This window comes from Crassostrea angulata, chromosome 5, assembly GCF_025612915.1.
Source record: "Crassostrea angulata isolate pt1a10 chromosome 5, ASM2561291v2, whole genome shotgun sequence".
Taxonomy (NCBI): Eukaryota; Metazoa; Mollusca; class Bivalvia; order Ostreida; family Ostreidae; genus Magallana; species Magallana angulata.
The window spans coordinates 61,284,719-61,301,772 of record NC_069115.1 but is presented as its reverse complement, the minus strand read 5'-3'; positions in this window follow the sequence as shown (position 1 = coordinate 61,301,772).

Here is a 17,054-nt window from a genome sequence, read left to right as displayed (position 1 = left end):
TTTGATGGCATTTAGAATGAGTCCCTCAACGCAATCAACGGGGTTTTCGCCATACTATATGGTATTTGGAAAAGAAATGTCCTTACCGTTGGATGTTGCGTTATTGCCAACTGAGGAATTAAACAAAGCGCCTGATGCATACGTAAAGGAATTGGTCCATAAAGTAAAAATTATTCAAGAACTCGCAAAACAAAATGTAAAAGATGTCCAAAAAGTAAATAAAGAACGGTATGATAAGAAAACAAAGGTACCACAATTTCGGATAAGGGACCAAGTACTACTCAAAGTCATGAAACGTACCCCAGGAAAAAAACATAAACTTCAACCTAAATGGGAGGGTCCTTATTATATAATTAAGGTTAACCCGAATCATTCCTTTAGGTTACGCCGATGTGATACTCACGTAGAATTGAAATCATCGGTGCATGCGAATCGCTTAAAGTTTTATAAGGATCCGCGAGATTTCAGACCACCACCTGGTAATGATAACGATGGTGAAGTACAAAACAACAATCAAAATAATGTAACTCGAGATAAGGGAAATAAGCAAAACTGTCAGAGTAATGTAAATGACAGAGCTAATCAAGATAAAAATAAAAACAAGCCAAATGGACAATGGCATGAAGTTGAAAAATTGTTGAAATCAAGATACATAAATAACAAAAGACATTATTTAGTTAAATGGGCGGATGGCTCAAAACCCACATGGGAACCGTCAAATAATATATCACAGTTTTTAAAACAATTGTATCACTCGTCGGTAAAACCAAGAAAAAGAAGACGATATTAATACAATTTAGCTAAGTAAAAAGCATAATGAAAAAGAAAGAAAAAAAGAAATATACACGAAATGATTTAATATGTATGAAAGATATAAAGATAATCATTAATTTATGCATTTAAAGAAAAAGGGATATCGTTGAAGGTTGACAAGAATTATTTTGAGCCCATTCATTATCATTTTTCTTCCATTATTTCTTCTATCAGGGCGCCCGCTTTCTTATCAAACTATTTTCATTTCATTGTAGGTATGGTGGGCACGATTTGGCTCTTCGTCTTCCTTATTTTTGCGAGTTTCATACCTTTTTCGATGCAAGATGAGCACAGACTCAATTATGGGGTGATGTTTCAAAAGCAAATTGATGTTGATTTTGCATCAGATACATGGGTACATACTTTTGAAATACCTTTGTTCTTAGATGTTACACTTCCTGAGCTTTCCAAGTGTACGTTAAAAAATCCAAAGTATTGTTTCACGTTGCATCAGTTGTCGGTCAATATCAAGGTCATCAGAACTAAGTTAAAAAGTCATCTTGACTCGGCTAAACAATTGGTGTATGCCTTAATTCCAGAAATAAAAATGCCGTTAAAATCGCGCTCTAAACGCGCTTTATTACCGTTTGTTGGGGAATTGTCAAAAAGTCTTTTTGGGGTCGCAACATCGAACGATGTCAATGTATTGGCTCAACATATAAACCAATTGACTAAAAATAATAACAAAGTTGCTAAAGCATTAAAACGGTATGGGGGAGATTTTTCCTCCTTTGTAACACATATTGATGAGCGATTGTCAAACGCCATGAAAGGAATGAAAGCGGAAAGCGTTACAATTAATAGAATGATCACCGAATTAAAACAAGTGGAATCCGAATTGCCTGCCATAACTTCTATATTTACGGGATATCTCATGAGGCATTTAAATGATGCGTTTTTATTGGAAACATTTTTAACAAATTTAAGAGCCTCGTTGTCTGATTTGGCTGAAGGAAAACTTTCTCCATGGATAATATCTCCAGAAGTTTTAATCAATACAACTACGGAAATCCAAACAATTTTGGATCAAGACAAATTAGGGTACAAAATAGTAACTACAGATCCCGCATATTACTATAAATTTGCAAAATTTACGATGATGCGTAACACTTCAGTTTTGTATCTTTCAGTTCAATTTCCTTTAGCAACGTATAAAAACTCGTTTTCAACGTATAAAGTTTTGTCGTTTCCAGTTCCAATTAATAATTCTCAAAATCACGCCTCGCAATTGTTAGATTTACATGATTATCTACTTTTATCAACGGATAATCAATTTTATGCAACAATCTCAGATAAAACAATGTCCCAGTGTCAACGAACAGAAAAAGTTGTTCACTGTTTTCAAAAACCTAATCTGTTTTCTATCAATACAACAGAAAATTGTCTCTTAAATTTATTTCAAGGCAATCCTACTTTGATTAAAGAAGCATGTGATTTTCGGTTTTTAACTAATAAATTAAAACCTCATTTAATTCAAATTTCTGATACAGAACTTTTGGTTTATCAAACTCCGTCATTAACTATGCAATGTCAATCAAAGTTGTCAGAATTAGATGGTTGCAATTTTTGCATTCTTAATATACCATGTCATTGCACGGTATTAACTGAAACTAACAAATTTTTACCGCATGTAGCCAGTTGTGATTCAACAATGCAAAACGTAACAACCTTGCATCCAGTTAATTTGGCACTGTTACAACATTTCTTTTCAGAAGATACAATTGCTACTATTATGGCAAATACTACATTTAAAAACGTTGTTGATGTCAAAGTTCCCAATTTTAAACTTTATAAACACAAAATGCAAGACGTTTTGGCAAATGATAAAGTAATCGATCTTAGTCTAAAACAGGTTATCAAACGTTATGATACATACAGCGCAACCCCCTATCCTGAGAGATAGAGAGAGAGAGAGAGAGAGAGAGAAAGAGAGAGAGAAAGAGAGAGAGAGAGAGCCCGGTCCCTGTTTATAGGTGTGTAATTTCCCACTTAGTTTTAAATTGAATGGTCTGACTATATGCAATATCTACATAAATTTTTTAACTGTTTATTTTTTCATTTTTTCCCTTTTTATTTAGTTCAAAATGTCCTATTGTTTATTTCCTCCCTACTCATAAACTTACTGTACACGCATGCACAATTAGCTTAAAAATGGATCGATATGACAGTAAAGTATGGCTCTTGCTAGTGTATATTCATATAATCTCTATATTTAAAAAAAAATGAAAAAACAAATCATACGTCAATGATCTATACTGAAATCAGGCACGTAGCATCGGGGGGGGGACACTTTTTCTCGCAGCAACAAATTAAAAAATGTTATGAAAATAACCCCCCCCCCCCCACGGATTAGGATTTTGGAAAACTTAAAAAAATTCCTTTTTTTTTTTTTTTTTTTTTTTGCTTGTCAACATTTCTTGGATGAGTCTGCCCCCCCCCCCCCCCCCCACTTTCAAAAACGATGCTACGTGCCTGGAAATAGCTAACTGAAGTACACTCATTAGTCATTACAGATGTTTGATCCACCTCTAAATTTATTATTATGACCCTGATTTTCAATGTTCAAGTACAAGTTCCAGCACTGACAGTGATAGTGGATCAGCAGGACAGCAGCAACCATCCAAAAGAAGGAAAACCAATAAGAAAAAAAGAACGAAACCACAATGCCCACCACGTTCAGTTGGAGAAGAACTCATGGACACCAGTATTCAAGATGAGCCAGATAATAGCCTTCCTAGCCCAAGACAGAGTCATCATGATACCTTTGTGCAGAAAGACACATCTGTGTCTTGTGCATGGAATTCTGGGGAAGATAGCAGTAGAGTTGAGCCCAAGTTTAGTAAGATTACTTCCAGTATGATGCCCCTTCCAAACCCTGGAAGATTCCTTTCACCTGAGGAATAACTTGAGATTCTAAGATCAACAGAAAATGTGGCAACAAAGGTTCCCCCAGGAAATAAATCCAACTCCTATGTGATTGTGGACGATAGTGTGAATAGAGAGAAACGCAGTAACAACATTCGATCAGATTTTGTTGATGACTGTGGAGTTTGGGATTCAAGTACAGGAAATACCGTCAACATTCACTTTATGATAACCGATGAAAAACATTGCAGGTTAAGGACCATATTTCTGAAAGATGGAATATTCTGCACTGAAAAACGATCAAAGTACGGCAACAAAACAACACAACTTTGGAATCCAATTCATCCACAACCAACCGAACAAAATTTAGTGAAAATCCATAGATACTATACAAAACAAAAGGGAAACCACACGTTCAAGAAACGGGTGACTACATTTGAAAAACTACCATCTAAATTTGAATCAAAGACAAACTTTGCATTTATTGAATATTGTGGGCAGCAAGAAAAAATCAGCAGACCTCATGGAAATTCACAGGACAAAGATGAGCATTATACTAGAACAGATCCTTTGATATTGCACCAGGCCAATCAGCTAACCAAAGACAAAAAACCTACAGAAATAATGAACATGATGGGAGAAGACAATTCATTTATGGCACCGAAGAATTCCAAACAGATTAGAAACAAAAAGTACAGGGAAACGATTAAAGAGGAACCCCTTAAACCGACAAATGTAGCAGACGAAGTATACCAAGTGTTGTGTTCCCTACAAACTTCTGACTTTATTCAACAGTTAGTTTTTACCAAGAAGAAGAGACCTATTATCCTCCTTTACTCAGACAACCAAATTAAGGATCTGAAAGCAAACTGCCTAGGAAAGCATGGCAGCGTGATTGGCATTGACCGAACCTTTAACTTAGGATCCTGCTATGTCACGGCCATGACTTTTAAACACCAAGCAGTTGTTAAGCGAGAGACCAAGGGAAACCCAATAATGCTTGGCCCAATAATGTTGCATTATGAAAGCGATTTTGAAACATACACTACCTTCCTTCAACATATTCATCAAAAAATAGGAGACAATTCAGTTATCCTTGGAAGTGATGAGGAAAAGGCTTTAACTAAAGCAATTCACCAGGTGTTTCCTGCAGTAACCCATTTGCTTTGCACAAAACATTTGAAAGATAACATTCGTCGTAATTTACAAGACAAAATTGGGTGTTCAAAAGAAGATCGTGAAAAAATTATTAAAGAAATTTTTGGACCACAAGGCGTTGTTAAAAACTGTGATGACTTGACCTCTCATGAAACCACCTTCTATAAGTTGAAACCATATTTCCAAAAATATCCATCTTTTCAAACTTACTTTGACAAACACTTACGTGACAACCTCATCAACCATGTCATTAGGCCTATCAACGATGGAATTATACAAGAGCTCTGGACAAATAACAACACAGAATCAATAAACAACAGGATGAAGATGGAATGCGATTGGAAAGCGAAAAAACTACCAGCCCTTATTGAATGCCTTGAGAAGATTACCAACAGTCAGATGCAGAACTTGAGGAGATCTTTGTATGGTTATGGAAATTTTAAGTTGACCACCCATTTTTCCAAATTTCGATTAAGTCAATCAACATGGGCAGGAAAATCTACAAGGGAAAAACAAGTTCTATTTAACAAGTTTTTAACAACCAGGAAGGTGAACATCTCTGAAGAATTAGAGTCTTCAAAATTTGATTCTAAATTTACCATACCAAAAACAAAGACATTAGCCAAGAAACCAAACCAAAGAAGCAGACCCCGTGCTGAGAGAACTAGGTCATTTTTTAAATTAAAAAAGTCCAAAAGGAAATCTGCATGTTCAACAGATGAAGATTAATTCTCAAATGAGCATTACCTTGGCATACAAGACAAACTTAGTTGATATTTATTGTAAGACTCTTGGAAGTGACATATTGTACGAGATTAAAATAATTATGAATAGTTCTGTGGACTAATATCTTAGCATGCAATATATTATATGTCTATACCATCAGCAAATATATTGAACTTTTTGCATCACTAATGTGCGCTGTGAAGTGTAATGCTTGACTTGGACTGATTAGCAGAAACCATAGTATACCCATGTCATTGTTGAATTTATGTCATTGTTGAATATGTGAAAATATCATGAGACTGCTATATAAAATTGCATAAATGATTATTATTGATGTTTTGTTATTATTCAATTATATTCCAGTATAAAATGGAATCATTTGTATTCATGATGGCTCAATTTTGGTTGCTTTTCTGGATATATCCATTTACCTTGACAAACATTTAAGAAATTTGATCCATGAACCTAAAAAAAACCCAGTAGCAGTTCACCAAAATTGGTCCTCATGAAGTCAAGTGTTTTTTAATAACATTGAAAGATGGAGTATGAATATCCTCCTATAATTTTGATACAAAATTAAACTGGTCTGTAAACTGAAGATTACTGTGGTTCAAAATCAGTGTCAAAGTGGTAAAGGATAAAAAAAAATATTTGGCAAAATGTTTGCAAGTACACACCATCATTTGAATATATCATTAAAAGTTCAAGGTTCAGCTATCATAAAATCACCACCGGTGATTAATAACCTAACTGTATAAGCCACTTTTAATTGGCTAATGAATATTGATAACTTCCATCGGGACAATATTGCAGTAACCATGTGTTATTGGATTAATCTATCGTGATAAAGGCATTCATAGGATTTTAATTTTCAATTCAAATTTATTGTGATCATTCATTTGGGATGTTCATCAATTAACACATACCAGAAAGCAAAGAATATGTGTTTGTGTGATTGAGGATGTGTGTATGTTTATTTGAACAATAAAATGCTTTATTTGGTGATTCATTCGGGATATGAAGGTAGCGACATTGCAGAAAAAATACATAACCCCGTTATCAGTTTCTGGTCAGTTTCAGCCGCTGCGGATTTCTACCAATCATTCAGGGCGTGTAGATTTATACAAGGGTTGTTCGGAAATTATTGAGACAATTCAAATATTTCCCTTTTTAAATGAAGAATTAGTGTTAAAGTTGGAATAAAAATCGAAGAAACCACAACAAGTAACTAAAGAAAGTAATATTAAAAGAACATCAAATGTTTCGTTTACGGCGGTAGATAAACAAGTCGGTGGTCGGGTTACCTGGCACAGGCATAAACTCTGAGATTAAAAACTTGAACATCCAATTTCTAAGTGCCCGTATACCTACAGTTAATGTTATAAGAAATGAAATAATATATGTTCGTTTTACAATTTTTGCGACTACATTTTGACCAAGTTTCACTGATGTTTGAGTTGAAATACGAATATGGTACAAATATATTTACCAAGCAATAGAAAATTCAAATCTGACAACGACTTTACATTGAATTTTGACGTCATGGCGGTGCAGCGAATATACTTCAAACTGGTTAAAATATCTTAAATTTTATTTGGCTTGAGATAACTGTTTTATTCGATTACTTACTTATAATGTCAGTAGTTGCCTGTTATTTTATTTTTGCATTGATTGACTCAGAGTTTCATAAAAACAAAAAAGCAATTTCCTGTATCTTTACAGCCTTACATTAATTGCATTTCATAACATTCACAGTAATGTCTAATAAGCATTAACATGTTATAAAATGTGTTAAACAGCTAGTCTTGTCAATAAATGCATTTCAATTTTGGTGTTCTAAGAAGTAAGGAAATGATGACGTCAGGCTAACGTCGTAATGAAAATATAAGGTTTTGAGAAATCTTTTAAATCTTTAAAGTTTTTTTGCCAAAAATTGGCCGAGAACACATACTAATGTTTTTTTATGAATTGATTCATAATTATCTCCTCTGTTTTTGTGTTGAGTATGATTAATTTCGTCTGATTCGTTTAAAAGTTTGGAGCATAGTTTTGTAATGCGTTTCTCGGTTAAAATGTGCATTTTACTATATATTTCATTGAAATGGCGTTGCTTGATTTTATTAATGACACTGTATTTGAAACACGATAACATTATTACCGCGCAGACGAATCTTAAATAAATTTTAGAAATAAAACTATAAAACCTATGGATCACGTGGACAAATTTTCAAGGTAGGTTTTCTCACAAGCAAGTAAACCCGCGAGCTACCTTAAGGCCACGCAATTGCTTAAACAAAAACTATACGATGACAAGGATAAAGAGCTTCAGTTCGTCATATTTTTTTTACTGATGGTTTTACTAAAATTAAAACAAAGGGACTAAATATCAAGCTCTTTTTACATGATAACTTTTATCAACAGTTCTGAAATACAAAATGACTGAAGGAGACATTAACAGTAATTTGACTTTCGTGTAAAAATAACCCGAAATTTTTTCCACAAAAACTCAAGAATGAGAGAAAATATAAATGATGACATCTTGAAATGAAAACAAAAGATGAGAAATAAAGAGCAAGTCTTATTTCTGTTCGTCTGTAAGGTGTTTAAAACACAGGAGCAATGAGAAGCGTTAAAATGACGTTGTGAAAAATTTGCAGAACTTGCGCCGGGTCACTGGTAGAAGGCACGTTGAACAGCTAACTAGGGATGATCTAATCATGCCGTAGACAGAAAACTTTTTACTTCAATAAACTATATCCTTATTTAGATATTTGTGAAATTGCAAGGGTTATTCTTTGTTCGTAAACGAATAAGAGAAAATGTCTCAATAAATACTGAAAAACCCTCGTATATAAAGCACTAAAAATGGCTAGCGACACGAAAAATTGAAATTGTGAAAATTCGCGTTGTTAGCCATTTTCAGTGCTCTGTGTATTCAATTTACTGGTTTAGTATCTATACATAGACCCGATACGTTAAAGGTGCCTTGTGTTATTAATATTGGGGATATGTTTTGTATATTTTAATACATGTATACAATGTACTTTGATAATGTTTGGGTTTTTTTTTTTTTTACGAAACTTTCTCTAATGGAAAAGAATCGATATGTCTCTTTTTCTTAAAGTTATGTTGAACTAGCACAAACTCAAATCAGGACATAATTACAGGTCACAAACAATTTAATCTTTGAGTCAAATTTTAGCTTAAAAAATTCTAATCATTACCCATTACAAGATATGGCCCAATCGGTGAAAAAACGGCACATAGTTGAAATTTCATTTGTGTAACATGTTGTTACAAAAAATTCACTAAGTGTATTAATTATGAACATACTTAGTATCATTTGAGTATTTACGAGTTCATTGGGGTATCATTGGGGTTCATTGGGGTATCATTGGGGTATCATTGGGGTTCATTGGGGTATCATTGGGGTTCATTGGGGTTCATTGGGGTATCATTGGGGTTCATTGGGGTTCATTGGGGTAAAAAGACGCACCCAATGTGAACTAATAATATGATACTTTAGTTTCAGAATATGTTTTTAAAATATAGATTTCCTATCAAATTACATTTTTATAAGCTTTTTAAAGCGCCCATTCTATACATTGATTTTTGTGAAAAAATCACTTAAAGTTTTTATTTCTTATGAAATGGTCAATATATTAGCTTTTCTGTCAATTTATATCTTTATAAAAAGATAATATATAGAAACCAGAAATATCTTATTATTGGAAGCCTAACAAAAAATTTCTTCAAAATTTAAGAAAATTAGAGGAAACGCGGGCAAAGCAATATCAATTTTAGCATAAATATTTCTTCCAATTTAGTATTATAAGCTGATAGACATTCTTATATTCTTTCATTCGATTGAAGAATAGAATTTTCAAATCTTAAACAGATGAGTACAGAACTACAAAGAGCTACACTTATTTTTATCATCCTTTTTGTTGAGGAAAAAGGTAGTGACCTTGACCTGACCTTTATGCGAAAACAAAAAGGTCAAATTTGATTAAACTGATAGACTCAATTGGTAATATGATCCGCCTGACATTGTCAAAATTTTATGGATTTCTTATTATAAGAAGTATGTTTGATAACGAGAAGACCCCTTCCTTAAGTGCAAGATCAAAAGAATGGTCAATTACAATAGAGCTCTTATCGATCAACAATATTTGATTTGTTTGTTGTTGTTTTTTTTTTGTTAAAAGCACAGGAACCTGTCTATAAAAATTCAACCAACTGTAAACAAACTTGTCATAAACCCTCATGCTGCATGCTGCTTTTCTGAATTATCATCCTGCGCACATGCACAAATCCACCTCAAACGTTAATGCTTAGCTAAATTGCCGTTATTCATTTTTGATTATGGCTAGTACTTCGTAAATATTTATCAAAAAAATGCATAATGTTTTAGAAACGTCTTTTCATATATATAGTCATGCTGACAAAATTTGTGTCTGGTTTTCAACATTTCGAAAATGCCGTTACATGTAAAAACGACACATATACCTTCAAGATTGACACTATTATAAAGAGGCATTGTTACGATTTTTGTCAAAAATTATTTTTTAGTTTTAATGTTTACAATGCTTCAGTAAGACATATCTAATACCAAGAAGTCAGTCAACAAAAACTTTAGTGTAAGATAAAAGTAACATATAAAGCTAGCAATTCTTTGTTTCGTATAAAAAACCCTTGTCATATTTTTGTTTACATTTTGAATGTTAAAAAGACCATTCCAGGTTTAAAACTAAATTGTATACACGTATGTTCAAAACGAATTAGCAGATTTGAAAATCAACTTGAAAAAGAATTTTTACCGATATATTGAACCAATTTAACCAAAAATATTGCACGCGCCTTGCTTGCATTACAAAGAATAATGACCTTTGTGTCTTGCTTATGACTCGACGACAGACACTTAAACTTTGGTTTATCTTAGAAATGCATTCTTAAAGCATTGTAAACAATTAAAACAGGATAATAAATTTTGAAAAAAATAGTGACTATGCCCCTTTAATAAGGAGGCTTAAACCTTGTTTAATGCCGTTTTTGAAGAAACTGTCGGCATTCTAGATATTTACTATTAGCCCAAAAAGGACATAAATCCCTAGATATGGTAGGCCATATCATACAAGGTTATTGTTAAAAAGCATCATTGAAAGGGTTTATATCTTAAAATTAATAAATCTGTAGGCATCTTTCATTTACAAGATCTTGACCTTCAGCGGGTGCACCTTGACACAGCCACACTTATCTGGCAAAGTGTTGAGTCCCATACTGCTCTCATTTTTGTATAGTTACATTTCAAATTATTCTTTATCTATCCATCAAATAATGCAGTGGTGTGTAGAGCATTTTTATGGCCTAGGATAATAAGATTAGTCAATTGACGCATCTTAAATCTTAGGATATGATGTAAAAAAGTAGACATTTATCACTTTTTTGCTTAATTCATCGTCAAATCTTGGAATATATGAGAGATCTACAATATTTTCAAAGAGTTTACTAATATTAAACATTTCAAAATAGAATGATACAAGAAGTATTGTGAGCGATGTGGCCCTTAGGCCTCTTGTTTTTTCTTGAGGTCTGTGCTTGACCGGTATCTTACTTTTACAAGGAATGGATTGGGTAATTATTGCGTTGAATAAGAGGCAGAAGGCAATAGAAAGAGGTACAGAAAGGCTCCATGTATAGAAACAGTGGCAATAAACACACGGACATGGAGATGTGGTGAGATGCTTATTACTTTACCCTCTAAGATTGAGACGCCAGGTGTTTTGCGGTGTAGAAACTAGGTAATCAATGCTTAGGTTTGGCTTGTCTTGAAATTTGATCACAACTGTGTTTTAACCGCTTCAACATGGAGCTCGGACCCCTTAATTGTTCATGGCAATTAAATTATGCATCACTTCTCGTGTTTTACTTAATTTATCATCGTGTTTTATTTTATTTTTTATTTGTGTTCAATGTAGCTAATCTTTCCCTGAAAATGTTTTGCAGGTGCGCAGAAGCACACATTCATTAAAAGAATTAAACAATGACTCAATGGAACTCTTTCATTTAAATGCACATAATTAAAAGCAAAAATCAAATGAAACACACCAGTTGGAAGAATTGTGGAAACAACCCTATACTGTACTTATTGGGAAGAAATGTACGTTAAAAAGTAACGATTGATTAGAAGACTGCTCGAACTGCATATTTGAAGCATTGAGACGCGCGAAAGTAACGTTTTAATCACTCTGCGCTACCATAGTCAGACCAATACTAGAGCCCCAAGATGGGATAAAAGTTCAACATAAAAATATATAGGGAAAATTTTCAAAATCCTTTTCTAAAAAAATAGAATGCTTCGTTTAGTTTTTTAAACATCCTCATATCTTCATATACCCATATAAGTGTCACAACGACCTTCTTTAACTTTTTATAACTATTCATAGTTCATTTTCAAATTTGTTATCTATAGTAAGTTGAGGCTCATGAGAATAAGACAGGTCAGTTAATGTATCTTATATCTTAAAATTTGTTGTCCTGAAGAAGGCTTCTTTTTATGTATAAATCAATGTATTGACAAATCTTGGAATATATGAGAGTTTTACCAATTTTTTTAAGGGTTTCATATTTATACATTTCGTAATAGAATGACCCAAGAACAATTGTTCAGGATAGTATGTGGTCCATGGACCTCCAATCTACATTTTTCTTTGAATCTTTCTTGAATAATCCTTACAGAGCATTTTGCCTTGCTTAATGATATTGAGAATCAGTGCATACATGTAACTCAGAAAAATTTTAAATTCTTGCAAGCACAGAAATTTGATAGTCTTTGTTAAACTTCAGTCTGTGTAAAATAGGCTTCAACGATCGAAGCTGACATTTTAGTCGGTGACAAAATAATCTAGTAAGTATCAAAAAGGACAACATTTGACCACATTAACATTATATAAATAGTGCCTGTTTGGGACGGTAACAGTTGAAATTGACACCCCGAGAAAACCATTGTCAACCAACGCGAAGCAATGTTGACAAGGGTTATCGAGGGGTGTCAATTTCAACTGTTATCCTCCCAAACAGGCACTATTTATTTTGCTATACTGAATGTCTTAATTTTTAAGAAAAATTTTACTGCTTTTATATAGGAATAACGTGAATTCTACAGCGAACCGTACGCGCATAATTTTCGCGCATGTAACAATTTTTAATGTTACCCGTTGCTAAGTGCGTTGCTTACGCTGAGGGTAATAGAAAGGATTATGAACTGCGTCTTAACCAATCAGATTTCAGTATTTAACATGAAAGTTTAACAATATTTATTTTATACCAGACTTTGACCCGTGTGTGCACGGGTTGACATTGCATATGCTGTCGGATATTTACAAAATAGATACATCGAAACATTGTTGACATTTGCATAACCAAACTTCAAGCCTACAATAATGCTATTAAATTCACTACACTCTGCTGAGTTGGAATAATCCAACTGTGTCTCGGGAAAGGCCTTCACCACAGTTAAAATGCCTCCCATATACCCGTTATGTAGCAGGAAAATGCAGAATCGCTCCAAAACGATTTTGGAGAAAATTAATAAAGTTGCATGAAAAATAACAGTGAAACTGTACATAACAAACCATTTTGAAGCTGTTAATACCTTTCTTCGTAAAGTTTATTTCTATAATTGCAGAATTCAACATATTTCAAGAACGTTTTTACACAACATGTTGACATTCGAAACTATCGGGATTTTTAATATAATAAATGCACTGTGTTAGAGTTATCTCCCGTATTTTCTTTGATGAACAGAAAAAAAAAATTTCAAATGAAAATTAACACGCATCTGTTTTATCGTTTCCAAGTTTATCCATGCAAATGTGATATTGTGGAAACATAAAATAAAGAGCCTCTCATGATTTAGCGTGAATATAATGCGCATGCGAAAGATTGTTAAACCCCAAAAATTCATATGATTTCCGGAATTTTTTGAGAAATGTTCGTAGTTTATTAATTAATTAAGCTTGATTGAGAATAAATAAAAACAAATTGGTAATCTTCAAGTAACAATGATGTTTAAAATATATTAAACAAAAAACAGTACTCTTCCGATTTATCGGTATTAAAGCTAAAACAAATCGAGTCTATTATTTAAATATAGTAGCATAGATTCATTAGGCACTAGAAATCTAGTATATACATTGAACCAAAGTTTTAAGTATTTACCTTTTATAATGTATATGAAATAATTACATTAATTTTGTTTTGTCTTGCCGTTAGGGTGACTGATTTCCACTTAGCTTTGCAATTGCATTGACCTTGATCTCTGGTTGCGATCCGAGACCTTGACATTTGCATAACATCACAAACTCTTCCGGTTTGTTTGAATTTCACTTTGAGCTTTTTGATTGTTATAAGTTGTTAATTGAAATGCCGATACAATTATGAAAGAGAAAAATTACATCAAAATAAGCAAGCGCAGAAAAGGCCAATTTATTGTTTTGAGGTTTCGTCACGGGTAAACTAATTGATTTCAATCGGTGTTGTCTTTTTTTATCTGTGATACTGATGAAGAGGTCAGTTATGAAATGTTGAAAATTTTTTATTATTTTATTTCGTAATTTTTAAATTATTGGCTCACCTGAGCTTAAAGCTCAGGTGAGCTTTTCTGACCACTTTTCGTCCCGTGTCTGTCTGTCTGTAAACTTTTAATATTTTTAACATCTTCTCCAGAACTACTGGGCCGATTTAAACAAAACTTCGCATAAATCAGTCTTAGGTTAAAGGGATAAAAGTTTTTAAAAAGGAGAGCCACACCCTCTTTTAAAGGGATAATATCAAGAATTATTTAAAAAGGAACATTTGTATATAACAAATGACGTGACCTATAGGGCCGTTATTGGTTTCTGTCGTTACAAAAAGCATATCGATTTCCGTTCCACTTATTGATTTCAGGCCATACACAGTAAAGTCTTAGGTTCTAGTTTTCATAATTAATAGTGATGGAAAAAAATGTTTCACATTCGTTGTCCGAGCAGTATGAGTTATGAACTTTTTTTTTTAGTTTTGTTTTCAGTTTACATTCTAGTATACGATACGTGATCTCTATTTACAACCAAAGACATAATATAATTATTAGCAACTATTGAAAGTCTCGCGTGACGCAATTTCAAAGGTCGCAATACCCTTTGACTCTTTACGACAATAACGTCCGTCGCTTTGGTTTTTCCAACAGAAATAACAGGAAGAGTGATGTTTGTAGGTGTGGAAGGATTTTTACGAGTTGTTCGAATACTATCATCATTTAATGTACATTCAACCGAACCTTTTCCGTATTCACAGCTGCATCTTTTGTATTATGGAACGTACTTGATGCCAGAATGGTAATGGGACGGAAAACTCTAACTGACCCACCCGAATATTTTCTAATCTGAAAACATTCCTCCTGCATTTTTGGCTTAAAATGTCACAAATGCACACATTCTTTGGCAAGAACAAACTGCATCTACTTTGCAGTATTTCTTCAACAATTGAACCATTTCCTATAGATGTCCTGGGAAGGCAAATCCAACAGTTTTTGCTAAGCATGATTTTTTTTACGTGGTACCTGTCTCGAGTAACACAGAATAAATTATTCCTTTCCTTAAACAAAACGTGCTTACACTAGGGTATAGTTCCAGTTTATTACTTTTACATGTAGTGGACATATTTAATTTTGATTAGATTTATGTTATGATTGATACAAAAAATTCACTATATATTTACCTTGAATTTTCGGATTTTCCTGATTTCCAATGCAGTATGAAAAAAGGACAGCTGCCACAAAAAATACCAATGTATGCATATTCATGATGTGAAACAAAATTTGTTACACGTTTATTCCTGGATGAATTATGTGCAAAACGCCGGGAGGGGGGGGGGAGGTTAAATGTCCTTTATATAGTCGGTAATATGAAGCCGTATCATTAAGATTAAACTTGATGAGTAATTGTGCATGTAGGTAGTCTCAACAATGAAAGCTAAAAAAATTAAACAACTGTGTATCATGTTGAATATAACCTCTTACCAGTAATGCGTGGATTTTTTAAAATAGAATTTTTGCGGCCGAATCGTATCTCAGAAGAATGTGATCTAGAATTACTGTTCAGCGTTTGGAAGATTAATAAAGAATTAATCAATCCAAAACACCTGATAACTGGTAGGATTCAAAATTAAAAAAGGATTTAGCGAACATCATCGTTTCATTTTATTTTCCCTGCAATGCTTTGCGTATTGCCTCTATAGGTATTAAGATCCCCATCAGATTGGAAAATAAACTCTGGGAATATAAGCAAAGAGAGCTACATGTATTTTAAAAAGAAATTGGACTTTGGCAGTTGTCTCAAACAGCAATGTGATGTAGGCTTGTCTATTTCAATGGAGTTATGGCTCTTTGAAATTAACAAGATAAGTTCGACTGTAATGGTGTGCGTACGTAATTTGTGGATATTTTGCTTGGGACCAGCCTATTTTCATTTTGTTTTAGTGGATGGAGTTTTGCTAAAAAAATCTACCTTATGTGAACCCTATGTGTAATAGTATTTCATACCTTGATTTTATAAGCAATTAATTCATAATATCAATAGATAAATTGGCACTCAACTAAAAGAATAATTTAAGAATAAATGTTGCCAGTTGATCATTTCATTAACTTTTGTTCTGCGTTACCATTTTAAAATACCAGTTTTATAAATATGTTTTGTTATAAAACTAATCTTGTTTTTTTAGAAAACTTAATATAGAGAGTTTTGTAGAGAGTCATGATAGCGTTTTCTTCCACTAATTTCTTGTAAAAATATTGATTTAGAGAACGTCTCAATTTAAGGCAAAAATATAAAGATTTACAAGTTGAATTCTAAAAATTACATCAGCTTGAAAGGAATGATTAACAGTGTTAATCAACTGGATTCGGCAAATTATGTTGTACTTTGCATTGTCTCGTTACATTTATTGTCGGAAGCAAAAGTGAAAGTAGTATACCACACCGGTATAGAACATGTTTAATCGATTGTTATTTGTTAATCATCCTTTGATGCTTTGGTGTACATTTAATTAATTGGAACAGAAAAACAACGATTTATATAACTTTTTTGTTAAATTGAGACGCAATTCATCAAACTATAAAAAAGATAGCGCCGTCTGTTGCTAACAAATGTAATCGTTAATCCTCATCAGACTCTACATGAGTAAACAGAGCTTCACGTGGAACGAGACAAAATTAAGAAATTGTTTACTTTCAACTTTGACTTTCCGGTCGTCAGAAATCGACTGTTGTAATATAACGGTTTATCAAAGAACAAACAACAGGTAAGAATTAATTAACTTTATTAGACAATTGACGTCTAACGGCATATCAATCTCACTTACAAGCAGTCGTCCATAACATCAAAAAATAGCATTTTAGATGATCTTCAGCTAATCAGACTTTTCTTAAACCGTTTCTTGAAAATTGAACCCAT